This window comes from Arachis hypogaea, chromosome 12 (assembly GCF_003086295.3).
Source record: "Arachis hypogaea cultivar Tifrunner chromosome 12, arahy.Tifrunner.gnm2.J5K5, whole genome shotgun sequence".
NCBI lineage: Eukaryota > Viridiplantae > Streptophyta > Magnoliopsida > Fabales > Fabaceae > Arachis > Arachis hypogaea.
In genome coordinates this window covers 80872078-80882721 of record NC_092047.1, presented here as the reverse complement: position 1 = coordinate 80882721, position 10644 = coordinate 80872078, and the positions used below count along the sequence as shown (strand labels likewise).

Genomic DNA, 10644 nt, shown 5'->3' with positions numbered 1-10644 from the left:
AATAGACTTAGTCAAAATGAGTGCAAGAAGTCATATGATTCTTTTATCAAACACTTGGTGTGCATCCCTTTATGACAAAAACTTAGAGAAGAGTGACAATGTAGCATCCTGATGAGCGGATAATTTATACGCTTTTTGGCATTGTTTTTAGTATGTTTTTAATATATTTTAGTTAGTTTTTATTATATTTTTATTAGTTCTTAAATAAAAATCACATTTCTAGAATTTACTATGAGTTTGTGTGTTTTTCTGTGATTTCAGGTATTTTGTGGCTGAAATTGAGGGACCTGAGCGAAAATCTGATTCAGAGACTAAAAAAGGACTGCAGATGCTGTTGGATTCTGACCTCTCTGCACTCGAAGTGGATTTTCTGGAGCTACAAAAGCCCAATTGGCGCGCTCTCAATTGCGTTGAAAATTAGACATCCTGGGCTTGCCGGAAATATATAATAGTCTATACTTTTCCCGAGATTTGATGGCTCAAACCGGCATTCCAAGTCAGCATAGAAATTCTGGCGTCAAAACGCCAGAACTGGCATAAAAGCTGGAGTTAAACGCCCAAACTGGCACAAAAGCTGGCGTTTAACTCCAAGAAAAGTCTCTACAAGTGAAAGCTTCAATACTCAGCCCAAGCACACACCAAGTGGGCCCGGAAGTAGATTTCTGCATCATTTACTTATTTCTGTAAACCCTAGGCTACTAGTTCTCTATAAATAGGACCTTTTGCTATTGTATTTTAAAAACTTTTCATCTTTGATTAGTCTTATGCTATCTTAGACTTTTATGGGGCTGGCCATTCGGCCATGCCTTGGACCTTCATTACTTTTGTATTTTCAACGGTGGAGTTTCTACACACCATAGATTAAGGTGTGGAGCTCTGCTGTTCTTCATGAATTAATGCAAAGTACTATTATTTTTCTATTCAACTCAAGCCTATTTCTGTTCTAAGATATCCATTCGTTCTTCAACATGATGAATGTGATGATCCGTGACACTCATCACCATTCTCACCTATGAACGCGTGCCTGACAACCACTTCTGTTCTACATGCAATCAAGCTTGAATGTGTATCTCTTCGGTTTCTAATCTAAAATTAGAACCTTCGTGGTATAGGCTAGAATTATTGGCGGCCATTCTTGAGATCCGGAAAGTCTAAACCTTGTTTGTGGTATTCCGACTAGGATCTGGGAAGGGATGACTGTGACGAGCTTCAAACTCGCGAGTGTTGGGCGTAGTGACAGACGCAAAAGGATCAATGGATCCTATTCCAACATGATCGAGAACCAACAGCTGATTAGCCGTGCGGTGACAGTGCATTTGGACCATTTTCACTGAGAGGACGGGATGTAGCCATTGACAACAGTGATGCCCAACATACAGCTTGCCATGGAAAGGAGTATGAATGATTGGAAGAAGGCAATAGGAAAGCAGAGGTTCAGAAGGAACATAGCATCTCTATACATTTATCTGAAATTCCTACCAATAAATTACATAAGTATCTCTATTCTATTTTATGTTTTCTTCATCTTTTAATTATCAATTCTCCATAACCATTTGAATCTGCCTGACTGAGATTTATAAGATGACCATAGCTTGCTTCAAGCCAACAATCTCCGTAGGATCGACCCTTACTCACGTAAGGTTTATTACTTGGACGACCCAGTGCACTTGCTGGTTAGTTGTGCAGAGTTGTGACAAAGAGTTGAGATTACAATTGTGCGTACCAAGATGTTGGCGCCATTGATGATCACAATTTCGTGCACCAAGTTTTTGGCACCGTTGCCGGGGATTGTTCGAGTTTGGACAACTGACGGTTCATCTTGTTGCTTAGATTAGGTAATTTTATTTTATGTTTAAGCTTTTTACTTTTTATTTTCGAAAAAATTTTCAAAAATACAAAAAAAATTTCTATTTTGTTCTTCAGAGTTTTTAAGAATGAATTCTAGAGTTTCATGATGATTTGTTGAAGTCTGGCTGGCTGTAAAGCCATGTCTAATCGTTTGGACCGAGGTTTCAACTTATCATCACAAGAGCTTGTTGATTTCTACCAATCTTGCTATTGAATGTAATGATCTGCTAAAGCTTGGCTGGCCATTGGCCATGTCTAGTATTTTGGACCGAAGCTTTCACTGAAAACTTGGCTGGCTAGTAAGCCATGTCTAATTCCTGGACCGGAGTTTTAGACTAACATTGCATGATTCCTGGAATTCTTATTAAAAATTTTAAATCTCTTTATTTTCTTTTCCATACAATTTTCGAAAAATCACAAAAAAATTTATAAAATCTTAAAATCAAAAATATTTTATGTTTCTTGTTTGAGTCTAGTGTCTAATCTTAAGTTTGGTGTCAATTGCATTCTTCTAATTTTTGAAAAATACATGCATTATGTTCTTCATTGATCTTCAAGTTGTTCTTGATGATTTCCTTGCTCTGATCTTTAAATTCTCTGGTTTAGTGTCTTTTGTTGTTTTTCATATGCATTTTCAAATTGTTATAGTCCTTAGTATACAAACTTCTAAGTTTGGTGTCGTGCATGCATTGTCTGTTTGATCTTAGTTTTCATGATTAGTTGCATTTTGATTATTTCTCATCATTAAAAATTTCAAAAAATTTTTTTAAATTATGTCTTCTCAAGTCAATAATACAGAGAATTGAAGATTCAGAACATACAGCAGAGGAATTACACAGAAAAAGCTGGGTGTTCAAAACGCCCAGTGAGGAAGGAAAACTGGCGTTTAAACGCCAGCTAGGGTACTTGGCTGGGCGTTAAACGCCCAAAAAGGTAGCATTTTGGGTGTTAAACGCCAGAACATTCTGGGCGTTAAACGCCAGAATGGATGCCATTCTGGGAGTTTAATGCCAGGAGGACACTAGAGGGAAGATTTTGTTTTTAATTCAAATCTTTTCCAAATTTTCATAATTTTTCAAAATCAAATCTTTTTCAAATCATATCTTTTCAAAATCAATTTATTTCCACTTTTTTTAAATTATTATTATTTTTGAAAATCCTTGCTACAATTAATGATTTAACTCAAAATTTTCAAGTTGTTACTTGCCTATTAAGAAAGGATCAAATTTTAACTCTAGAATCATATCTTTTAATTTCCTATTACTCAAGTAATCAAATTTAATTTTAAAAATTTCTCTTTTTAATTTGATTCTCAATCATATCTTCTCAATCATATCTTTTCAATCACATCTTTTTCAAAATTAATTTTCAATCATATCTTTTTGAGTTCTAATTTCAAAATCTTTTCCAAAAAATCACTTAACTTCTTTCCCAATCTTAGTTTTCGAAAATCATTTACCAAATTTTCAAAATTTCTTTTAATTATTTCAAAATCCTTTTACTTTAATTTTGAAAATTCTTCCCCTCTTCTCAAATCCTTCTATTTAAAGGACTAACACTTCTCCATTATCAGCAATTCGAACTCTGTCCCTCTTGATAAGTTCGAATTCTCTCTTCTCTACCTCATCCTTCTATTTTTATTTTCCTTTGACACCTCAAGGAATCTCTATAATGTGACATAGAGGATTCCATATTTTCTTCTCCTCCCTTTTCATATGAGCAGGAGTAAGGACAAAGACATTCTTGTTGAGGCTGATCTTGAACCTGAAAGGACCTTGAAGAGAAAGCTAAGAGAAGCTAAAGTACAACTCTCTGTAGAGGACCTAACAGAGCTTTTCAAACAAGAAGAAGCCATGGCAGCCGAAAACAACAACAATGCCAATAATGCAAGGAAGGTGCTTGGTAACTTTACTGCACCTACTCCCGACTTCTATGGGAGAAGCATCTCAATCCCTGTCATTGGAGCAAACAACTTTGAGCTTAAGCCTCAATTAGTTTCTCTGATGCAACAGAATTGCAAGTTTCATGGACTTCCATTGGAAGATCCTCATCAGTTCTTAGCTGAATTCTTGCAAATCTGTGACACTGTCAAGACCAATGGGGTTGATCCCAAGGTCTACAAGCTTATGCTCTTTCCCTTTGCTATAAGAGACAGAGCTAGCACATGGTTGGATTCACAACCTAAAGAAAGCCTGAACTCTTGGGAAAAGCTAGTCAATCCCTTCTTGGCAAAGTTCTTTCCACCTCAAAAATTGAGCAAGCTTAGAGTGGAAGTCCAAACCTTCAGACAGAAGGAAGGTGAATCCCTCTATGAAGCTTGGGAAAGATACAAGCAATTGATCAGAAGGTGTCCTTCTGACATGCTTTCAGAATGGAGCATCATAGGTATCTTCTATGATGGTCTGTCTGAACTGTCTAAGATGTCATTGGACAGCTCTGCTGGAGGATCTCTTCATCTAAAGAAAACGCCTGCAGAAGCTCAGGAACTCATTGACATGGTTGCAAATAACCAGTTCATGTACACTTATGAAAGGAATCCTGTGAGTAATGGGAGGCCTCAGAGGAAGGGAGTTCTTGAAATTGATACTTTGAATGCCATATTGGCTCAGAATAAAATATTGACTCAGCAAGTCAATATGATTTCTCAGAGTCTGAATGGATTGCAAGCTGCATCCAACAGTACTAAAGAAGCATCTTCTGAATAAGAAGAAGCTTATGATCCTGAGAACCCTGCAATAGCAGAGGTGAATTACATGGGAGAATCCTATGGAAACACCTATAATCCTTCATGGAGAAATCATCCAAACCTCTCATGGAAGGATCAACAGAGGCCTCAACAAGGCTTCAACAACAATAATGGTGGAAGAAATAGGTTTAGCAATGGCAAACCTTTTCCATCATCTTCTCAGCAACAGACAGAGAATTCTAAGCAGAGTCATTCTGACTTAGCAACTGTAGTCTCTGATTTAATTAAAACCACTCAAAGTTTCATGACTGAAACAAGGTCCTCCATTAGAAATTTGGAGGCACAGGTGGGTCAGCTGAGTAAGAAAGTTACTGAACTCCCTCCTAGTACTCTTCCAAGCAATACAGAAGAGAATCCAAAAGGAGAGTGCAAGGCCATCAACATAACCCACACGGCCGAACCTGGAGAGGAGGAAGAGGCAGTGATCTTCACTGAGGGAGACCTCAATGGACATCCACTGGCCTCCAAGGAGTTCCCTAATGAGGAACCATGGGAATCTGATGCTCACACTGAGACCATAGAGATTCCATTGAATTTACTTTTGCCATTCATGAGCTCTGATGAGTATTCTTCCTCTGAAGAGGATGAAGATGTTACTGAGGAGCAAGTTGCTAAGTACCTTGGAGCAATCATGAAGTTAAATGCCAAGTTATTTAGTAATGAGACTTGGGAGGATGAACCCCCATTGCTCACCAAAGAGCTAGATGACTTGACTAGGTAGAAATTACCTCTAAAGAGACAGGATCCTAGAAAGTTCTCAATACCTTGTACCATAGGCACCATGACCTTTGAGAAGGCTCTTTGTGACCTAGGGTCAAGCATAAACCTCATGCCTCTCTCTAGGGATCCTTAAGGTACAAGCTGCAAGAATCTCACTAAAGATGGCAGACAATTCAAGAAAACAGGCTTATGGACTTGTAGAGGATGTCTTGGTAAAGGTTGAAGACCACTACATCCCTGCTGATTTCATAGTCCTAGACACTAGAAAGTGTATGGATAAATCCATCATCCTTGGCAGACCCTTCCTTGCCACAGCAAAAGCTGTGATTGATGTTGACAGAGGAGAATTGGTCCTTCAAGTGAATGAAGACACCCTTGTGTTTAAAGCTCAAGGATCTCCCTTTGTAACCATATAGAGGAAGCATGAAAAGCTTCTCTCAATGCAGAGTCATATAGAACCCCCACATTCAAGCTCTAAGTTTGGTGTTGGGAGGCCATCATCATGCTCTGAGTATCTGTGAGGCTCCATGAGAGCCCACTGTCAAGCTACTGACATTAAAGAAGCGCTTGTTGGGAGGCAACCCAATTTTACTTATCTATGTTAAATTTCTGTTTTTCATTGTTATTTTATGTTTTCTGTAGGTTGATGATCATGTGAAGTCACAAAAACAATTGAAAAAGCAAAAATAAACTGAAAAACATAATGAAAAATAGCACACCCTGGAGGAGAAGCCTACTGGCGTTTAAATGCCAGTAAGGGCAGCAGAATGGGTGTTAAACGCCCAGTCTGGCACCATTCTGGGCGTTTAACGCCAGAAAAGGGCAAGAAGCTGGCGTTAAATGCCAGAAATGGGTAGCAACCTGGTGTTTAACGCCAGGATTGGCAGCAAAGGGCGTTTTGCAAGCCTAATTAGTGCAGGGATGAGAAATCCTTGACACCTCAGGATCTGTGGACCCCACAGGATCCCTACCAACCTCAATTCACTCTCTCTCTTCTTCACACCTTTTCATAATACTCTTCCCCAAATACCCTTCACCAATTACCTCAATACATCTTCCCTAAAAACTCCTCACCTATCAAATCCTACCCTCTTCTCTATAAACCCTTCACCAATCCACATCCATCCATCATAAATCCCACCTACCTCACCATTCAAATTCAAACCACTTTCCCTCCCAATCTCACCCATACATGGCCGACCCTTACACTCTCCCCACTCCTATATAAACCCCTCTTCACCCCTTCATTTTCACACATCTTAAACACTACTTCTCCCCCTTGGCCGAAACACTAACCCCCCTCCATTTCCTCTCTTTCTTCTTCCTCTACTCTCTTCTTTCTTCTTTTGCTCGAGGATGAGCAAACCTTTTAAGTTTGGTGTGGTAAAAGCGTTGCTTTTTGTTTTTCCATAACCATTTATGGCACCTAAAGCCGGAGAAACCTCTAGAAAGAGGAAAGGGAAGGCAAAAGCTTCCACCTCCGAGTCATGGGAGATGGAGAGATTCATCTCAAAGGTCCATCAAGACCACTTCTATGAAGTTGTGGCCAAGAAGAAGGTGATCCCCGAGGTCCCTCTCAAGCTCAAAAAGGGTGAATACCCGGAGATCCGACATGAGATTTGAAGAAGAGGTTGGGAAGTTCTCACCAACCCCATTCAACAAGTCGGAATCTTAATGGTTCAAGAGTTCTATGCCAATGCATGGATCACCAATAACCATGATCAAAGTGTGAACCCGGACCCTAAGAATTGGCTTACAATGGTTTGGGGGAAATGCTTAGATTTCAGTCCGGAAAATGCAAGGTTGGCATTCAACTTGCCCATGATACAAGGAGATTCACACCCCTACACTAGAAGGGTCAACTTTGATCAAAGGTTGGACCAAGTTCTCATAGACATTTGTGAAGAGGGCACTCAATGGAAGAGAGATTCAAGAGGGAAGCCAATTCAACTAAGAAGGCATGACCTCAAGCCTGTAGCTAGGGGATGGTTGGAGTTCATCCAACGCTCAATCATTCCCACTAGCAACTGGTCTGAAGTTACTATAGACCGGGCCATCATGATCCATAGCATCATGATTGGAGAGGAAGTAGAAGTTTATGAGGTTATATCTCTAGAACTCTACAAGGTGGCGGACAAGTCCTCTACTTTGGCAAGGTTAGCCTTCCCTCATCTCATTTGTCACCTCTGTAATTCAGCTGGAATTGACATAGAGGAAGACATCCTCATTGATGAGGACAAGCCCATCACTAAGAAAAGGATGGAGCAAACAAGAGATCCCACTCATGGACAAGAGCATGAGGAAATTCCTCATCATGAAATCCCTGAGATGCCTCAAGGGATGCATTTTTCTCCACAAAATTATTGGGAGCAAATCAACACCTCCTTAGGAGAATTGAGTTCCAATATAGGACAACTAAGGGTGGAGCACCAAGAGCACTCCATCCTCCTCCATGAAATTAGAGAAGACCAAAGAGTTATGAGAGAGGAGCAACAAAGGCAAGGAAGAGACATCGAGGAGCTCAAGCACTCCATAAGATCTTCAAGAGGAAGAACTAGCCGCCATCACTAAGGTGGACCCGTTCTTTAATTTCCTTGTTCTTTATTTTCTGTTTTTCGAATTTTTTTTAAGCTTTATGTTCTATCTATGTTTGTGTCTTTATTACATGATCATTAGTGTCTTAGTGTCTATGCCTTGAAGCTATGAATATGAATCCATCACCTTTCTTAAATAAAAAGTGTTTTTAATTGAAAAAGAAAAAGAAGTGCATGAATTTCGAATTTTAAAAACAGTTTAATTATTTTAATATGGTGGCAATACTTTTATTTTCTGAATGAATGCTTGAACAGTGCATATTTTTTGAATTTGTTGTTTAAGATTGTTAAAATTGTTGGCTCTTGAAAAAATGATGGAAAAAGGAGAAATGTTATTGATAATCTGAAAAATCATAAAAAATGATTCTTGAAGCAAGAAAAAGCAGTGAAAAGCTTGCAGAAAAAAATATATGCGAAAAAAAAGAAGAAAAAGAAAAAGCAAGCAGAAAAGCCAATAGCCCTTTAAACCAAAAGGCAAGGGTAAAATAAGAAGGATCCAAGGCTTTGAGCATCAGTGGATAGGAGGGCCCACAGGAATAAAATCCTGGCCTAAGCGGCTAAACCAAGCTGTCCCTGACCATGTGCTTGTGGCATTAAGGTATCAAGTGAAAGCTTGAGACTGAGCGGTTAAAGTCGTGGTCCAAAGCAAAAAAAGTGTGCTTAAGAGCTCTGGACACCTCTAATTGGGGACTCTAGCAAAGCTGAGTCACAATCTGAAATGGTTCACCCAGTTATGTGTCTGTGGCATTTATGTATCCGGTGGTAATATTGGAAAACAAAATGCTTAGGGTCACAGCCAAGACACATAAAGTAACTGTGTTCAAGAATCAACATACTGTACTAGGAGAATCAATAACACTATCTGAATTCTGAGTTCCTATAGATGCTAATCATTTTGAACTTTAAAGGAAAAAGTGAGATGCCAAAAGTGTTCAGAAGCAAAAAGCTAATAGCCCCGCTCATCTAATTAAGACTGACCTTCATAGATGTTTTTGGAATTCATTGTATATTCTCTTCTTTTTATCCTATTTGATTTTCATTTGCTTGGAGACAAGCAACAATTTAAGTTTGGTGTTGTGATGAGCGGATAATTTATACGCTCTTTGGCATTGTTTTTAGTATGTTTTTAATATATTTTAGTTAGTTTTTATTATATTTTTATTAGTTTTTAAATAAAAATCACATTTCTGGACTTTACTATGAGTTTGTGTGTTTTTCTGTGATTTCAGGTATTTTATAGCTGAAATTGAGGGACCTGAGCAAAAATCTGATTCAGAGGCTGAAAAAGGACTGCAGATGCTGTTGGATTCTGACCTCCCTGCACTCGAAGTGGATTTTCTAGAGCTACAGAAGCCCAATTGGCGCGCTCTCAATTGCGTTGGAAAGTAGACATCCGGGCTTTCTAGCAATATATAATAGTCCATACTTTACCCGAGATTTGGTGGCCCAAACTGGCGTTCCAAGTCAGCATAGAAATTCTGGCGTCAAAACGCCAGAACTGGCATAAAAGCTGGAGTTAAATGCCCAAACTGGCACAAAAGCTGGCGTTTAACTCCAAGAAAAGTCTCTACATGTGAAAGCTTCAATGATCAGCCCAAGCACACACCAAGTGGGCCCGGAAGTAGATTTCTGCATTATTTACTTATTTCTGTAAACCCTAGGCTACTACTTCTCTATAAATAGGACCTTTTGCTATTGTATTTTAATAACTTTTCATCTTTGATTAGTCTTATGCTATCTTAGACTTTTATGGGGGCTGGCCATTCGGCCATGCCTTGGACCTTCATTACTTTTGTATTTTCAACGGTGGAGTTTCTACACACCATAGATTAAGGTGTGGAGCTCTGCTGTTCTTCATGAATTAATGCAAAGTACTATTGTTTTTCTATTCAACTCAAGCCTATTTCTATTCTAAGATATCCATTCGTTCTTCAACATGATGAATGTGATGATCCGTGACACTCATCACCATTCTCACCTATGAACGCGTGCCTGACAACCACTTCTGTTCTACATGCAATCAACCTTGAATGTGTATCTCTTCGATTTCTAATCTAAAATTAGAACCTTCGTGGTATAGGCTAGAATTATTGGCTGCCATTCTAGAGATCCAAAAAGTCTAAACCTTGTCTGTGGTATTCGAGTAGGATCTGGGAAGGGATGACTGTGACGAGCTTCAAACTCGCGAGTGTTGGGCGTAGTGACAGACGCAAAAGGATCAATGGATCCTATTCCAACATGATCGAGAACCAATAGCTGATTAGCCGTGCGGTGACAGCACATTTGGACCATTTTCACTAAGAGGACGGGATGTAGCCATTGACAACGGTGATGCCCAACATACAGCTTACCGTGGAAAGGAGTATGAATGATTGGAAGAAGGCAATAGGAAAGCAGAGGTTCAGAAGGAACAAAGCATCTCTATACACTTATCTGAAATTCCTACCAATGAATTACATAAGTATCTCTATCCTATTTTATGTTTTATTCATCTTTTAATTATCAATTCTCCATAACTATTTGAATCTGCCTGACTGAGATTTACAAGATGACCATAGCTTGCTTCAAGCCGACAATCTCCGTGGGATCGACCCTTACTCACGTAAGGTTTATTACTTGGACGACCTAGTGCACTTGCTGGTTAGTTGTGCAGAGTTGTACCAACAGTTGAGATCACAATTTCGTGCACCACATCCCATAAAGCATCAACAATAATCATATCACACCACTAAATAC

At 39.1% G+C, this 10644-nt stretch overlaps 1 non-coding gene across 1 annotated transcript; it reads right to left on the bottom strand.

The window, feature by feature from the left end:
- Positions 1–4106: 4106 nt before the first annotated feature.
- LOC112731325 (small nucleolar RNA R71) lies at positions 4107–4214 on the bottom strand. Its single transcript, XR_003167108.1, has one exon. It is a non-coding gene; the product is annotated as a small nucleolar RNA R71 (small nucleolar RNA).
- Between the last annotated feature and the right edge of the window lie 6430 nt (positions 4215–10644).